The following is a 15,220-nucleotide window of genomic DNA, read 5'->3' on the forward strand; positions in this document are numbered from 1 at the left end:
TCTGTGCAACTTTAAACACCATCTTTTCAAGGCAGTTGTGGCAGAATCAGTCTCACTCCTGGGCCTCAGCCCCTTTGTCTGTTCACAGTACCGCAGGTAATCTGGGTACTGTGATCTGAGCCCCACATGCCCTCGCTGTGGTTTGGACTTTGGTCCCTTGCCTGAAGGGGGCTGAGGTAGCGACCCCCTGGTCTGCCGGGGTTGGGTAAGCAATCCACCACAGCCACCAGCTGACCCTGGTGGTCATCTGGGGGGTAGGGAGCCCAAAAACTCCCTGTGGGTACTCTTCACCTCCCCCAGTTTCTGGCAATTCTCAGGAATTCTTCTTCTCAGCTCTCTCTCTCTCTCTCTCACATGCACACACACACACACACACACATTATACGTTGTCACCTTCTCACCTCTCTCCATCTCCCTCTTCTGCTCTCCTCCCCTTCTCCCAGCAAGGAAGTCTTTTAAAACAGTCAGGAGCAGCCTCAAATGAGCTCAGCTGGCCCGAAATGATTTATGAGCTGGTTAGGCCTCAGCTGGAGTATTGTGTCCAGTTCTGGGCACCGCAGTTCAAAAAAGATGTGGAGAAACTAGAGAGGGTCCAGAAAAGAGTAACAAGAATGATTAAAGGTCTAGAGAATGTGACCTATGAAAAAAGGTTGAAAGAATTGGGCTTGTTTAGTTTGGAAAAGAGAAGATTGAGGGGAGACATGATAACGGTTTTCAGGTATCTAAAAGGGAGTCATAAGGAGGAAGGAGAGAACTTGTTCTTCTTGGCCTCTGAGGATAGAACAAGAGGCAACAGGCTTAAACTGCAGCAAGGGAGGTTTAGGTTGGACATTAGGAAAAAGTTCCTAACTGTCAGGGCGGTCAAACAGTGGAATAAATTGCCAAGGGAGGTTGTGGAATCTCCATCACTGGAGATATTTAAGAACAGGTTAGATAGATGTCTATCAGGGATGGTTTAGACAGTACTTGGTCCTGCCATTGGGGCAGGGGGCTGGACTCAAAGGCCTCTCGAGGTCCCTTCCAGTCCTAGTGTTCTATGATTCTATGATTCTATAGCAGCCCCTTCTTGGCTGCTTAAACAGGTCAGCTTCTTCTCCCTGCTAATTAGCCAGGCTGTCTCTGCTTGTTTAGTGTTGACTCTCTCCCTTTCCAAGCTAGCCCTCTGGCCTGATGCTGCCACACAGTATATTGTCTGATTCTAAAAATAGCTACTCTGAGTAATTCCACACCACTGTTTAAAAATCTTTAATTCTTACTACAGGATCATACTCTCAAATGGGCCTACTGTTTGGCAGTTTCAGGCTGAATAATTTGAGGCCAAAACAGGAAGGCATTGTTGAACAATATAACTTCGTTTGCAAGTAACTTTTAATAGATGAGAAACTGTAAGAAATGAAAGGAAGTAAGTCAAACAGCTATAACTGTAGTGACTACAAACACTTTGTGATGATGGTAAAAAATAATTACATAAAGAGGCCTGATGTAAATTCCTAAACTTGGCTTTCATCTGTAATACGTGTTGGTTGTTATCGTTATCTTCAAAAGGGGAGCTACACTGTTTTTAAGTGCACTCATCAATGCCTTGCATACAAAGTGAACTTTAGAGATTAATTTTCAGTTCAATATTTTTTCTTATCTTGTAGGCAATAGAGAGGGAGTATCTATACTGTGTTGGGCTTGATTCTCCATGGCCTCATGTTGTGTATAAAGTTTTACATCAATGCGAAGTGAATACGCTAATGGATAAAAAATTTGCAATTCTGATATGATAATTTGTGATAATCGGTGTAGTGTAGTTGACTACCTAGGTGCCAAGGAGTGGAGAACCAGGCTTTTGCAGCCAGGTCCTCTACTAGTGTAAACTGATGTAGCTCCAGTGAAGGTGAGAAACTATATCTGAGTATCCATCCCCATCTGGCTAGTTTATGAGAGAAGCTCCTCAAACTTCTACATATTGATGAGACATGAACATAATTGATCGTCTACTGTCTGAAAATCCTAACATAGACAGCAAAGCTGCGTCTACACGTGTACGCTACTTCGAAGTAGCGGCAGTAACTTCGAAATAGCGCCCGTCACGTCTACACGTGTTGGGCGCTATTTCGAAGTTGAAATCGACGTTAGGCGGCGAGACGTCGAAGTCGCTAACCCCATGAGGGGATGGGAATAGTGCCCTACTTCGACGTTCAACATCGAAGTAGGGACGTGTAGACGATCCGCGTCCCGCAACATCGAAATAGCGGGGTCCTCCATGGCGGCCATCAGCTGGGGGGTTGAGAGATACTCTCTCTCCAGCCCTTGCGGGGCTCTGTGGTCACCGTGGGCAGCAGCCCTTAGCCCAGGGCTTCTGGCTGCTGCTGCTGCAGCTGGGGGTCCGTGCTGCATATACAGGGTCTGCAACTAGTTGTTGGCTCTGTGTATCTTGCACTGTTTAATGAAAGTGTGTCTGGGAGGGGCCCTTTAAGGGAGCGACTTGCTGTTGAGTCCGCCCCGTGACCCTGTCTGCAGCTGTGCCTGGCTCCCTTATTTCGATGTGTGCTACTTTGGCGTGTAGACGTTCCCTCGCTGTGCCTATTTCGATGTTGGGCTGAGCAACGTCGAAGTTGAACATCGACGTTGCCAGCCCTGGAGGACGTGTAGACGTTATTCATCGAAATAGCCTATTTCGATGTCGCAACATCGAAATAAGCTATTTCGAAGTTGGGTGCACGTGTAGACGTAGCCCAACTGTCCTCATATGTTGAGTATTCATTTGCCTGAATGTTGTGTAGCTGCTCACTGTGCATAAAATTGACCACATATGGAAGTCTTTGCTGGCTTTGCTTGGGAACTCTTGTCTCTAATACTAATGAGATATTAACTCCTGAAATTAGGCATAATAACCCTACATTAAACTAGCCATTTTGAAACTTGTGCAAATTCTGAGCCTCCAGCATGGTCTTGATTCTTTATGAACCAGAGAAGGCACTAGAGAAAATAGTCCTACCTTTTCTGCAAGATAACAATTAAGTTCCACGAAAGACTATTCAGTAGTCAATCGGAATGGCAGATTATAGCAGTTTGACCCTGCTCCACATTATTCAACAGTTCAGTGTTGATTAGCTTTCATAGTTATGAATCAAATTGCTTCATTGACATTGGACAGTCTCATACTGGTCTCCTCTCAGATGGAGATGTCCAGTGAATCTGTCTTTTAGTTAGAGCTGGGATATCCCTTCTGGTACAGCGGGGGAAACTAGGAAACATCCAAGGCTGACAAAGTAATTAGAAGTGGGCGGGCAGATAGCAAAAAATACTGTATCTAGAAAAGTCAGAAGACAAATGGGGAAAGAGAGATCCTGGAGAAAATTTGCTGGTGTTTAAATGCCGCATGCCTGATTTTTTATTACCAATATTTGTTATTTTAATTAGTTTATGGTGATAAAAGAATCCAAAAGCAGACAGCTGTGATTTTTTAATTTATCTCGTGAAGTGTTAGACAAGAAAATCCTCAATTCATCACATCAGGCTGTGGACAACTTCCCCATGACCACAGAGAGAGAAAAGTATCCCAACATCTTCATGCTACATTAAGCCATGTTCTTGCTCTTACAGTTCCAACTGCATTGTCAGCATCTACAACTGGAACACTTTAAATATTTTGGGCAGCTCCATGGCCTGATTTTTCACCTTGCTCTTTATTACGCATTTCAGTAACAAAGGGAAGCACACTCACCAGACTAGATGGACTCATTCTCCAAAGTTGTAACTCTAGTGAATATCTGACTGTAGCACTGTTGTAAAAGATCCATTGAACTTACTTCATAATTGTTGTTTGTAGGTGGGAGAGGGTGTCGTCACTTACCTCTACTATTAGAAGTGAATAAAGTAAACAACAAAGCTCCTATGGGGACTTTTCATAAATTTCATATGCTTGTAAAAATCTTACCTAGATTATCTCAAGTCAAACAGCTATTTGTTTACTTTTTCCTTCAAATGGACAATTAGATTTAATGAAAACTTTTCTGTCAGTACTGCTGTTTGTAAGCCTTTTTTATTTATTTTTTAAGCATATATAACAACATTTAGCCAGGCTACAGTTACACTACAGTGATCTGCTGACAGCAGTTACTGTTGGAAGAGACTTCCTGACAAACCTTCTCTCCCCAGAGTGCATCCACACACAAAAGCCAGTTGGAAGGACGGTCCACTCTATCGATAAGAGTGGCTGGACTGCCTGGCCACTGTCTTGACAAAACTGGTACCCGGAAGCACAGCAGACAAGGCTGCCCATTGTCCTGGACACCCTGTCTGTTGAGAGGAGGTCCTCCTAGAGCATTCACGCAGCTTTTTTGTTGACAGAACCTGTCAACAAAAGGCACTCTTCCTCATCTGGGAGAGGCAAAAGGTTGTCAGCAGAAGTGCTGACTTTGTCCACATATTGTCGAAATAATGCGATTTGTGTGTGGACATTCCACCAGTTTTGTCGACAAAACCAGAGTTTTCTCTGTAAAACTCACTAACTTAGCTGTAGCCCCAGAATAACGTCTGTGATCATGTGAAATATGGCAATAATAAAATATTAAAAACTTGCAGACTTTTTATGGTTTTCTGAGCATTTAAGTGTACTAAATGTAAAACAAATTGAATGTCTGAGAAACAAGTGAGCCCCAAAAATGAATTATACCACTAGAGGGGACACATCCCTGCCATTTCTAATCTAACACTTAAGCTGTTTCCTACCTAATGATACGGCTATTGAATCCCTTTGTGTGCTCTATTTCATATGAATCACTGTAAAGGGTTTACGAAAATAGCTGCTTGCGATTTGCTTTTAAATGGGCACAGCCTTCATCCATTCAATACAAGCATCCTATCTGTGATACTCTTCCTCTAGATTCTACTTACATCTCTGGCCTTGTGCCAACCGTAATGTTGCCACCAAACATTCTCTTCCCCTGCTACATCCTCAGTGACTCTTCTTTACCCTCCAAAATGCCCTTTCCTTTGCTCCTTCCTGGACTCTCCAGTAAATGAACACATCTACAACATACTCCCTCTTCTCCTTATCCTGCACTTGCCTCAGCCCATTCTTGCGCTTCCATGCATTCGTGCTTGCCAGTCTGTTTCCAGGCTTTCATAGCAAGTCAACATTCTACAAATTAATAATATCTATTGTCTTGATATTTCAAAGTGAAATTCTGCAGATTCGTCTCTTGAAAGTTCATTTCTTCAGTTTGACTGTTTAGTAAAGAAAAAAATGTTTTTTAAACGTTTTAGGAAAGGAAACCAACATGTCAGTTGCAAAGTGATATCAAGATTCACCAAAATGTGGGCTGCTTTGCTTCAAATTATAACTACTTCCTATTGTTAGAAGGGCACAAAGCAGATAGTTCTTGGGAGTGTAGCTCTAAATATATATTTTCAATTAGGCAGATATATTCAGCTGGTTACAGACAAGCTTAAAGCTGTACTCACAATGAGCTTCTTTGTTAGTGTTCATGTATGATGTTTTAAATATTTTTAAAAACAAAGAAACTCCCAGGCATAGCAGTGCTTAAAGATAAGAAGTGAAGCCAAGATTCAGAGTACAAATGTAACGCTTAGGGTGTGTCTACACTAGCCAGCTACTTCGAAGTAGCTGGCACAACATCAAAATAGCACGCGTTGCGCCTACACGCACCGTGCGCTATTTTGACATGGAAATCGATGTTAGGCGGTGAGACATCAAAATCACTATTCCTACCCGAAGATGGGAATAGCGCCCTACTTCGACGTTCAACATTGAAGTTGGGCATGCCTAGACAATCTGCGTCTCACTACATCGAAATAGGGGGGTCCTCAGCTGAGGGGTTGAGAGATGCTCTGTCCAGCCCCTGCAGGGCTCTGTGGTTGCCACATGCAGCAGCCCTTAGCCCAGGGCTTCTGGCTACTGCTGCTGCTGCTGTAGCTGGGGGTCCATGCTGTGTGCACGGGGTCTGCAACCAGTTGTCGGCTCTGTGGACCTCGTGCTGTGCATGTTGAGTGTGTCTTGGAGGGGCCCTTTAAGGGAGCGGCTTCCTCTTGCCCCAGGAGGGCTAGTCTAGACTGTGACCCCATCCGCAGGCTTTGCTGGCCCCTTATTTCAACAGGGAGTGCTTGTGTGTGTGGACGCTCCGCATTTCCTGCCGGGATGGATCCTTTCGACGTTCCCCGTTGCTACTTCGACGTTGAACATCGATGGCACCTGCCCCGGAGGATGTGTAGACAACACGCGTCGAAGTAGCCTATTTTGATGTTCTTACTTCGAAATAGGCTACTTCGACGTAGTGTGCTAGTGTAGACATAGCTTAGTAAAATTTGGAAAAAAATAACAAAATATGTAGGGCCTTTTTAAACATCAACATATGTAAAACAGAGTACATCTCCATATTTTTCTCTTTGTGGGTCACCTTTAGGGTTCATTGTAGACAGTTTTAATTGTTCTTCACTAGAAAGGAGGACACTAGCCACTGCTTTTGCTGGTGCATAACTATTTAGCATCTTCTCTTTCCTAATGTTCTTATTACCCTCTCTTTGAGGGTGGGAAATATGTACTCAGCTTTAATTACAAAGGAACAGTGGCCACAAACCTGTGATATGTAGTGTGGCCTTACCTCTAAAGGTCAGTTCCCTTTGGTTGTATTTGGTGTAGAGTCTGATTTCTGTGCTATGGATGGATATTGTGTACAATGTGGAAGAAGAGATGGGGGAAGGTTTATTGGGAAATGGAAAGTTAAATGAAGGGTAGAAGTTATGCTGTTGAGAAGGCTTTTAAAAAGAGAATAGATAATGGTAGATTTTCTGGAGCTCAGGGTGGTGGCAGAAGGAAAAAAAGTTTTGATAACTTTTGAAGTGTGTAGAGTAAAACTAAAGACACAGAAAAGGGTGGTTGATATTATAGCACACGTCCCTCGCAGCTGTAATGCCATTAGCAAAGAACAAAGCCGGCCCTGTGGGAAGGAGTGCCAGAGAGCCATGTGCTCTGGCTGCTCTCTCTCTTGCAATGGGCCACTCCCTCTGCACGTGGGGGGGCAAGTGCACTGCTGATGTTGCCTCCCCACAGCTCGGCACCCAACCTCACTCCTGCCCCGCCACACGGACAAAGGCCAGCTTTCAGCCCAACTCTGCAAGTCATTCACCTGCCTTTGAGCTGCCATTTGCTAGGCAGCGGGGCTGCCTCCTCTTCCCCCTCCACCTCCCCACCTCTGCCTGCCTGCACTCAGGTGAGCTGTGACGCACCAGAGGGACTGCACCTGTCCCTGCCCGTACTGCTACTTCTTCTCTAGGTAGTGCCCCAGCATGGCAGCAAACATGGGGCTGTATGCACAAAGAGGCAGGCAGAAGCCCCTTTACCCTGGCTTCCCAGCACTGGGCTTGTGTGTTTCACTGAAACTTTTAAGCGCTCACCCCAGACCAATGTCCCCTCTAATCTTTTGCATTCCATGTCCCCCGGTCTCTGCTACCTCCCTGCCCCCACAGCCTCTGCCACCACCCAGGGAGCACAGTGCGTCATTTCCATGAGACCGCCGCTCAGTTCCAGGGCCAGAGCAGAGGGTGGGGGACCCTGCTAATTGCAGGGATGAAAAGTGGGACTTTTAAAAAGTTTGCTTACTCCTGTCCTTAAGTACTAGGATAGGTTCTAACTAGCATGCCGACTGCACACATTCTGCTCAGGTCCCTTGAGACATCTCTTCTCAAAACTAGATTTGTGGTTTGAGAACACGCTGAAACTAACATAATAAGATCATAAATAATGTGGTATACATGTAAATTAGCTAATATGATACTATTAAAAGATTTTCTATTTTCTTTTCCCAGCTATCTTTCAGCACTGCTTGTATGAACAGGGGGCTGTGATTCATGTGTTTGTAAATGTAATTACATACATAATCAAAATGTGACCAAGCGGCACAAGTAAATAACAGAATCACACAAAGTACACATGTAAGACTCTCGGTCATCTGCATCCCTCAAAAATCCAGTTTCATCCTTCTACTTATGGACACAAATCCTACTCCTTTGACTCATCCTCATATTCCATAGCATTAATGGGAATACTTAGATGAATAAAGGATATGACCCTTTGATTGTTTTGCTCAACAATGTTTCTTCTTTTTTGGTGTTTGCACTATTTAGATCTTTGTAAAAAATCTTCTTATCTCTTCTTTATTCCCTGTTTTGCTAAGCAGTACGCATTAAGTTCTTTTAGTGTTTCCAGGCATTTAATTAAATTAGCTGTGTATCCCTGAATTTCTTTGTTGCTATCTTTCAAGTACAGAGGTGCCCGAAGGCTGTCTCTCATGTTTTAAATATTGCTTTTCTTCACCCGTATCATAATTTGAGGGAGAATTTTTTTCTTACCGAAGAGTATGGTGGGGCTGTTAAAATCACTTTCTTTATTAAGTCTTTTCCAAGTCTGGTTTTATGAAAAATTGGGTGAGGTTAGTCTTGGTTTATTTAAATTGTGAATCAATCTATATGGTTATACTTGAGAAAGATTTTTTGTTTAAATAAAAAGGCAATATTTTCTAAAAGGTTTGTAAGTGATGTACATAGATATATGAATAAAATGGTATTAAGTTTCAAGATTTTCAAAGGCTTGTGATAAAGTAGTAGCAATTTGTTAAAGATATTTTAAATAATGGAAAACATCAGTATACTGCCATTTTCTGCAGTCTTGTCATGTGGGTAATTTTATTGTTTTGTGTACTAGTTTGCAAGGGCAAACAACGTAATCTGCAGCTGTGGAATTTAGAGTGGGTCAAGAGGATCCATAAACCTGCTCATTTTTACCACTCGTAACCATTGCACCATTGTAACTATTGCAGAAGAATTTTGTATGTGGGTTTCAAATTCTAGCCCACTAGTGTGTCTAAAATAAGAGATTTGTAAATTAGTTTAACACCCTTTCAACAGATTACTCCTTTGTGTAACTGTGAAAGAGATACCATAGCTCTGCCATTTTAACTGTAGAGAGAACCTATTCTTTCCTTGTTCCAACTATTGGAAGCATCCTTTTTCCCCATAATGAACATGAACTCTTGAATGTACATGTGGTATAAACACTGATCTTTCATGACACACCCAGTCTATTTTCTGAAATAGAAAATATGTGACAAGAAGTGGTTGCTGTGATTCCTGAACCTGGCAGGCACTTGAACTTCCTCCAGATAGAACTCTCTCATCATTGTATGCCTGGCCTTTGATGGATGCTGGAATACTATTTACTGGTACTGATCTGTCCCCACTTACAGCAGGCAGCAGTGCCATTGTTACCTAAGAACATAAGAACATAAGAATGGCCATACTGGGTCAGACCAAAGGTCCATCTAGCCCAGTAGCCAATGCCTGGTGCCCCAGAGGAGGTGAACCGAAGACAATGATCAAGTGATTTGTCTCCTGCCATCCATCTCCCACCTTCGACAAAAGGCTAGGCGCCATACCTTACCCCTTGCTAATAGCCATCTATGGACCTAACCTCCAAATATTTATCAAGGTCTGTTTTAAACTCTGTTGCTTAAGTATCAGTAGGGACTCTCTTCTGCAGTGATAGCTATGCACAAGCTATTGATACATGTAATGAAACATCCATTCCAGTAAATGAGAGAGCATACAAATATGGGATGAGAGCTAATTACTGTGATTTATAATCCTCCCATTGAAGTATGTGTTCTTAGGAAAAATCCATTCTATGTGAAACATGTTTGAAATGGGTTGAAACCTTTCAGTGTCTGTCTTCTTGTTGTTCTCTCTTTGTGGCCCTAAAGCCAATTCCTGCTGTTACCTATTGCACCTAGTGAATTAGATCTCTGCTCACTTAAGGCATAAATCTGCATTGACAGTTAGTTTCTTTGTATCACGTCCACCTGCTTGCTATCTCTCTACTCAAGCAAAGGATGCTATGGAATGCTGGAAGCGGCATCTATTGATGGTAGATCACTACCTTCTGTAGAGTCTACAAAGAACTCACTGACCTTCCTTCTCCCTCACCCCATCTTCCAATTTAAATGTCACCACTGCTGACAAACACTTGATCCTCCACTTCTACTGCTGTTTTCCAGGAATGTGGCACTATACTGTACATATGCTTCCTCTTAAGGCTGCACTGCAGGTGGGAGCATTCATTGTGTTTCCAGTGCTTTCGGTTATTGGATTAAGGTAGAAACTCTTGAGGTTGAGTATAGCTAAGGTTCATACAGCCAGATTTTTTCCTTAAATCTTTTCAGTTAGTCTAAATCACTGATCTCTATAGTATTATTTAAACATAGGTGCAACTTTTCAGTTTGGTAATTTTCTGTCAGCTAAACATTATGTTCCCCTCTGTGGTTATGCTGAGGTTCGTTTCACTGGTGGAACTTCACAAATGCAGACTGCTGTCAGCTCATGTTTTCTGCTGCTCTTTTAACATCACACGTGATACTATGGCTTGGAGAGGAGGCCATAAATGCTGACAACCACAGTACATTGTCTCATCTTCTGGCTGCCTCCCATAGCCACCCTATGAATACATTTTGAACTAGATAGTGTTAAATGTTTGCTTTTATTGTGCAGTATAAAGAGGATCATGTGGCTCCTTTGCATCTTAAAATTTGAATTTAGAATTTAGAGTCTCTCTCATCTTTTGTGCTTGTATTCTCACCATATCTTGGGTTGGATCAGATCTAGAGATTCTTAATGCATAATGAATAATTTGATGTTGCCATTCTACAGCTCATTGTAAGAAACTACTCTGCTTCTCAGCCTGCTTCTGTTTAAGTTCTTAAAGATTTGTAAGCAGTCGAGCTATTTCTAAAAATGTTCTGAAGATATAATTTATTTATTGTACATGTCATGTCTTATCAATGTACATTTCAGCCCAAACCGTGTGACCTATGCTTACAGAGTGTGGTTCTTTAACCCTCCTTCCCCCACTGACTCTAGTAATTACACCAGTTAGGTGTCTGCTATAGACTTTGAGATAATATATATATGTCTTTTAACTTATGCTCTTTCAGGTTCACTCCTTGCAATCTGTGATCAACCCAGATTGTGAAAAGGCTTCTATAAACAGCATTCCACCATTCAACCATTACATAAGAAGGATGTTCGTCAATGAATAATAATTTGCCTATACACTTATTACAACACCTTCTGTCATAAACGCTCAAAGCCCTTTTCAAAAATAAGTAAGCATTGCTCTTCTTTTACAGATGGATAAACTGAGACATAGCAAAAAGTGACTCACACAAGGTTACACAATGAGTCACCGGAAGACTCAATAGAACCCAGTTCTCTTCTGCTTAGTCCTCTGCTCTAACCACTATGCTGCAGTTGTCTCTGTATCCAAGCTTCTGGCTAAATAATCAAATCATAACATTTTAAAGGTGTAAAAACTAGCTGCACTTATTAGTAACTCTGTAACAGCACAATTGTTTTCAGGTTCTCATTGTTGTTTAATATCTACAAAGGACAAGTGGTATTTACAACTTCCCTTCATGGCTCAGATTATAGTTACAGTATAAAAATGACATTTGGTTGGGATTTACAATTTAATCTTCTCTCTGTGCTGTGCTAATTCAGAATGTCTGATGTGTCTGCACGCAGCCTTGCACTACTGGGAATCTTTTCAGCTATTTTTGTCTTCTTTCAGGCTAGACTGTCAAGGGAATCTCTGATGAAAAGAACAACATACGAGGTGTATTTGCAATAATATTTGTTGGCCTTTTTATGTGGTCTGCTTATCTGGAAAAATTCTCTTTTTACAGAATATCCTCTCTGCCCATATGTCATTTTATACTATTTTCATAACACAACAGAAACAGTAATGAAAGAAATCTGGGCCTATGTATTTAGAGTTCTGTCATTTTTCCCATAATGTCAATTTTCAGCGGGGAAATAACTGAACAATAAGAATGTGATGAATACTGGAATTCAGCAAAGAAAGTTTCAATCCCAAAACAATATTTTCAGAACAAATTTAAGAATGCTCCATTTTGTGTATTTAAATTGTTTGAATGGAAATGGAAATATAAATTGACCGATTTAAAGTACTATCTTAAATTTGTCACTGTGGTTTAAAACATATGCAGCAGTAAGCAGTTATTCGAACTTATGCTGCCATCCTACATTTATTTGTTATTATGACCCCATATGATATTTAGGGCTTCATGTTTTCTGCAGTTCATGACTATAAAGCTTCCTGTGCACAACAGAGCTTCAGAATCTACATTTTCTTTTAAAAAAATGTGTCTAGCCTATGTTGCTTGTGATGATACCCAACCCCTTTCTCTCCCTTTGGCCTTCATTAGATTTCTTTTTTATATATATCTATATATCTATATATCTATCTATATAGATAGATATATATTATTTTGTTCCAGAATTAAAGTAGGAGGCAAAGACTGTAGGAACCAAAAAGAGGAGCCCTGCTGACCTGTAGGGTGAAATGGGAATAGAAATTAGATAAATGGTGCAAGGTCGCTCCCACTGAACTCATTAGCTAAGTTCCCAGTGTAGGAGCAGGGTGCAGCCTGAGGAAGGGTAATGATTGAAAGGAATTTGGATTTTGGTATTTTAAAATATTTCAAAAACAGTTTCCCCTTAAGCTGTTCCGCAGGCCTATTTTCTTTTCATTTGAGGGGTTTCTTTGTTTTGGAAGGGGTGGATTTCTTTTTTTCTCTTTTTCACATAAGTAGTCATATTTTTCTGCTTTATGTGAAGGAAATAAAAAGCTAAGATAATGTCATTTTTTGCTGGTAGTCAGCTTGAATTCCTGAGAGCAGGATGCAGTCTGGGCAGAGAGGAATTATACCAGCAAATCAGAGGAATGAGCAGTGCACTATAGTCACACAGAAACAACCACAGAGGAATTATGAAAATACCTGCACAGCTGACAGGACGGGGAAATGCCCAGTGTTGGGATTCATACTGTACTGTTATTGAGATGTAGCCTTCCTGAGACAAATCAGTCTTTGGAGGCAAGCAGAGCACAATGAATTTTACAAAAAGGGGAAACGGTATACAAATAAGTTTCCATAACTAGCATTTTGCGCACTCTGATTTGCTTAAATTATTGCATTTATTGCTTATGGTCATGATCTATGTCCTTATAAAAAAGCTGCTGCTTAATCACAATAATGTCTTCTAGTTACTGGAGTTTAATATGGTAAAAACTGAAATACCATGTACATTTCTGTGATGGCTGTAGACATACTTATTTGTGTAATGGTACCACAGGTGGGAATCACCATCAGTGATCAGGACTGTAATGTGCTGACAAATAGCCTTTAGACTTTACAGGCAAATAGTCAAGACAATAGTCCCTGACAGAGAGCTCACAATGTGTATGTCAGACAGGACAAAATGACCTTTTGTTCATCACATGATCCTACCCTACCCTGACCTGCAAAGCCACAAACTCCTTACCTGTGCTCTGCCAGTAATCGCAGTTGCAATCACCAACAGCCCACTTCTCCCTCCAGCTGGCCTATACTTTCTCCTGTGCCATTCCCATGCACAAATAAACTTCCCACTCAGTTAAATCAGACTTACATTTGCAAGGTATAGAGAAGAATTACTTTCTGTCATTTTCAGAAGTAATGGTGTAAACTGCAGGCACAAAAGAGTGGTACAGGTTGAACCTCTCTTGCCTGGCACCATTGGGACCTGACCTGTGCCAGACTAGAGAATTTAACAGACCATGGGAGGCCAACATTGTCTAGCACAGGGGTTCTTTGTTTAAGTGGTGGCAGCCTCTGGAGCTGCTAAGCGGTCAGCTGCGTCAGGGAGCCCTGAAGAGCTGCATCAGGGAGCCCGAGAAGAGAAAGCCAGCAGGGCAGGGAGCTGCCTGCACTGCACATGGGGGGAGTACTAAACCCGCAGGAGACTGGGGAGAGCAGCAGCCAAGCCTACCCCTGCTGGAGCTGCACTCCAGTGGGGAGCAGTAAAGTGGGAGGCAGCAGCCAAGGATGAGCCGTGCGCGCTGAGGCAAGTAGATCCTGAGGATGGCAGGGCAGAGATTGGGGCTGAGGCAGGTTAATCCTGGGGATAGGAGGGCAGTTTGCAGCTCAGAGGAATTAAACTGTGGAATGGGAAGGGTGGTTTGGGGCTGCGAGCAGTTAAGCCTGGGGATGGGGGGGCAGGTTTGTGGGATGGGGTAAAGCTTGGGGATAAGAGGAAGGTTTCAGGGCTGAGGCAGGTTGTGCCTGGAGATGGGGGGAAACAACTTTCTAACTGGTACAAATCAATGTGTGTGCACTGTTCTTAAAATAGGGTGATAAAAAGTACAGTTTGACATTATTTATTAAGGACTGTCTCATATTCACATGCATTGCAGCTCTTGAAATACTGATTTTGTAACTGAATTTGAAAAAATGGTCTGCTCACTATTTCAATTGCAGACTCCTGGTCTAGCTCATTGAGAGCACTTTCACTGCTTACTGAACTCTTAGGAGACATTTAGGGGTAAATCACAGATAAATAACAAAATACTCAGCGCCAGGACAGGTGACTGTAAACAAACTTTATGGGACGATGGGAAACTTGGCCACACCCAGGATAAGTGGTCATCTGGCTAATTAAAATCATGCCAGATTCTGGATTTTGCCAGATGAGAGAGTTCTGGATGAGGGAGGTTATCCATGCCCTAAGAATAAAATGATGTTCTGTTACTAAATTTTGGGTGTCACTTTACTGCTATCACAAAGACACATATATGGATCTAATTAGCGGACTTGTATATGAGTTCTCACTAATACGGCATTTAAACAAGGGCTGAAATGACATATTAATTGTATAAGATTTGAGACAGAAATTTCTCCTTGAATTGATTGCATGTAACAATTTAATTTATTCTTAAAATAAATGAATGTGATTTTGTTATTATGTACTGCCTGTGAAACCCCATGAAGTTGTCTCCTGACTATTGTGTAAGAATTTAACCACAGATCTCCTGTTGACTTGATGAGGAGGTATAAGGCTAAAAACCTTAGGCAGATCTGTGAAAATACAGGTGTTGGTTTATTAGTTCAGCATTGCGTAGTTTGATTGTTTAGTGTTTGATTTTATCCTCATAAAACAAAATACTAAAGATTATAGTGATTGTTCAGTACCTCCATTTACTACTATTTTACTGCTGTCTAATAACTGCAATTTTTGTGTTACTTTTGTAGCCATATTGTATGAGATTATTATTAAAAAATTAAGATTTTTCTCATACTTGCAGTGGTAGAAAACATAAGTA

General features: G+C 41.7%; 1 protein-coding gene across 1 annotated transcript in view; it reads left to right on the top strand.

The window, feature by feature from the left end:
• LOC142020423 (connector enhancer of kinase suppressor of ras 2-like) overlaps positions 1-15,220 on the top strand; it is a 581,534-nt gene that overhangs the window by 487,097 nt on the left and 79,217 nt on the right. The gene's annotated exons all lie outside the window — the stretch shown is intronic.

The sequence above is a fragment of the Carettochelys insculpta genome, chromosome 13 (assembly GCF_033958435.1).
Source record: "Carettochelys insculpta isolate YL-2023 chromosome 13, ASM3395843v1, whole genome shotgun sequence".
Classification (NCBI taxonomy): domain Eukaryota; kingdom Metazoa; phylum Chordata; order Testudines; family Carettochelyidae; genus Carettochelys; species Carettochelys insculpta.